Below are 3064 nucleotides of genomic sequence, written 5' to 3'. Positions count from 1 at the left end.
GCTCACCTTTTTTCTTCTTTGTCCTCTTTGCCTCACCTAAACTGCAGTTCTGATGTAACTTTGCATTCTGTAATTAAGCCCTAGCAGGACACATAGATTTTTCTATCACTCATCAGTATTATTATTTGCTAGGAATTTAATCAAACCATATGTAGGTCAGTTTGTAAATCAGAGACAATATATATATTCCTTGGTGTCAAACACAGAATTTGAACTTTTAGTACCAGACTGCATGGGTCGGATCATCTTGGTGCTAGTTGGGTACTGTTAGGTCGCCAGAGCACCATAATGTGTGATTTCAATTACAGGAGTGCATTGTGGGGTTCCATGGTGCATGGGTTGCCATGTAAAAGTCACAGTACCAAAAGTGAACTCTAGGGGGCACAACTTACAAAAAATCATTAATTGCTACACTCTGGATTCAGTTTTAAGCTAATTTTCTATTTATTTCCAGATGATATTGTCCTATCTTGCAGATCCTAACATACACAGCAGCCATGAATACAAAGTCAACCTTTTTGTTTCTGCTTTCTTAAAAAGAGTAGGCAAATTTACTTGACAAAAAAATTGTATTTTTTTTAACTCCAACTGCTAATAATAACTATATGTTTTCTAGTCTGTGGTCCTTTACCAGTCCTCAGGCCCCTCCTGTAGAAGCTACATCCTTATAGTCTATAGAGCTCAATCCCATAGTAAATGAAGACACTGAGATTTGATACTGAGGCAATGATTAATAAATAGCTTAGATATAAGAGGTCAGAACTTGTTCCGGTGCTTTATTCATATATTTTTGTAAAAATGTCTCTTTATCATATACAGGTCTCTTTAACCTTGTATTCTGCAAGGGTCCCAATGTCATGGCTGGGTCCTTCCAGTGATCTGCCATCTTGGTCTGCCATATGTAAAGGAGACAGCCAAGCATTGGGTTGGGAGAAGCCGGTCATATTTGTTTCCCTATGATAGCAGAATCCCCTATTACCACCAAATGTCTCAATCCACCTGTAACCCCCCTGACCCCACCTCTGCAGGTATCTTCTCATTTACCTCTTTCATGCTTTACGCTGAACAAAACCTTCATCCTTCCCAGCATTCCCAGCCCAGATATATCCGTATGTATATTATCTATAAGTATATAATGTATATTATCTATAAGTATATAATGTATATTATCTATAAGTATATTATCTATAAGTACATAATGTATATTATCTATAAGTATATAATGTATATTATCTATAAGGAAAGTTACTTAGGGGTTACAGATCCCTGAGTTGTGTCATCAGTCCGATCCCAGGACACTCAATCATACAATTCATGTCAAAGCATCCGTATTCCATCCAACTCCTTTCCTATGAAAAGTGTAGTCAGGAAGGGAACTGGCTTTTCATTGATAGAAAAAGTGTTTGTGATGCACTAGGAAGATCCCTTAATCACAAATTCCAAAGATTTGTTTCACAATCCACACCTGGAGCCCTTTAGGCAGTGAATAACCTTCCAGTTCCAGGCTAATCCCAGTATAGTGGTAAGACAACTCAGCATGGAATGTTTCATCAAAATCACTCCGCTCATTCCTACAATCCCATCATAGAAGGATTCTCCTCCCAATGCCGGGATCTTGTTCCCAATGACTATTATTGTCAGATACTTTTCTTCTTTTTGTTTTTACTACTGACTTCACATTTTTATCATTAGGATGAAAATCAGAACGGAAGGATTTGTTTCCATATACACCCTACTGACTGCCACTCTCTGTATATATTGTATATTACATTGTCCTGATTGCTACACTATATGAGGGGTGCTGAGAAGTTCCTGGCTTTGCCCCCTTCCACATGAAATAGAATAATGAGTGTGGGGATATATGTCAGCCTAATATCTTAGTATGTAACTGAGCAAATATCAGGTCTTTGTGATTCCTAAAACTGTTTTTTCTTTTAGTGAGAAGCTCTGATAGCCGAGGCACAAGCAAGTTTCATGTCGGAGTTAGGGTCCGTCATGAAGTTTTTGTTTCTCCAGGGAAAGTCAGCAAAGGACATTCACACTGAGATGTCACAAACACTGGGGGAGAAGTGTCCTTCCTACACCACTGTCACAACCTGGATATCTCGTTTCAAGACCGGGCATTTCCCCATTGTAGATGAGCCCCGCAGTGCGCGCCCCCCACACCTCAACTGACCCGGCAACCTGCGATGTCCATGAGCTGATTATTGAGGACCGGCAAATATCCGCAGCAAAGATCGCCCAGATACTTGACAAATCACAGAGCGTGTTGGGTTTGTTATCACCACTATCCTAGACATGGCAAGCTTTCAGCGAAGTGGGTGCCGAAATGTTTGAACAGTGATCAGAAGAAGGAACGAGTTGAAGCATCCAAAGCCGTTTTGGCCCATTTTGAGGCTGCACAGGACTTTTTGGCTGACCTGACCCCTGCACTCTGTATGCTATAATGTATAAGTATATTGACCTGACCCCTGAACTCTGTATGCTATAATGTGTATTACATTGACCTGACCCCTGCACTCTGTATGTTATGTTGTGTATTACATAGTCCTGACCCCTGCACTCTGTATGCTATAATGTGTGTTACATAGCCCTGAACCCTGCACTTTGCATACAATTAATTAATTAATTTAATCTTAAGATATGTAAACACTTCCAATAATTATAGTTAGAAATCCAACGATTAGGACCAATCAACGATTATGCACGATTATATTTGAAGGATCCTATTGTGCACAATTCTGCACGTGCTGTAATGATATGATCGTTGAAATATAATCCACCAATTGTATACACACGCTAGATACAATTGTTTGAACGATGCAGGGAGGGACATGTAAAGGAGAAAGTGTATTGCAGAAACATGCACGATCACTGAATGACCTTACACACGATAGATAGCAAACGATCCTTGGCCAATCAGATACGCCGTGTATGTAATATACATTTTAGTATACAGAGTGTACTATACATTATAGCGTACAGAGTGCAGGGGTAAGGTCTATGTAACACACATTACAGCATACAGAGTGCAGAGGTCAGGTCTATGTAATACACATTATAG

The sequence above is a fragment of the Pyxicephalus adspersus genome, chromosome 3 (assembly GCF_032062135.1).
Source record: "Pyxicephalus adspersus chromosome 3, UCB_Pads_2.0, whole genome shotgun sequence".
In the NCBI taxonomy this organism is placed as follows: Eukaryota; Metazoa; Chordata; class Amphibia; order Anura; family Pyxicephalidae; genus Pyxicephalus; species Pyxicephalus adspersus.
This window is presented reverse-complemented; position numbering follows the sequence as displayed.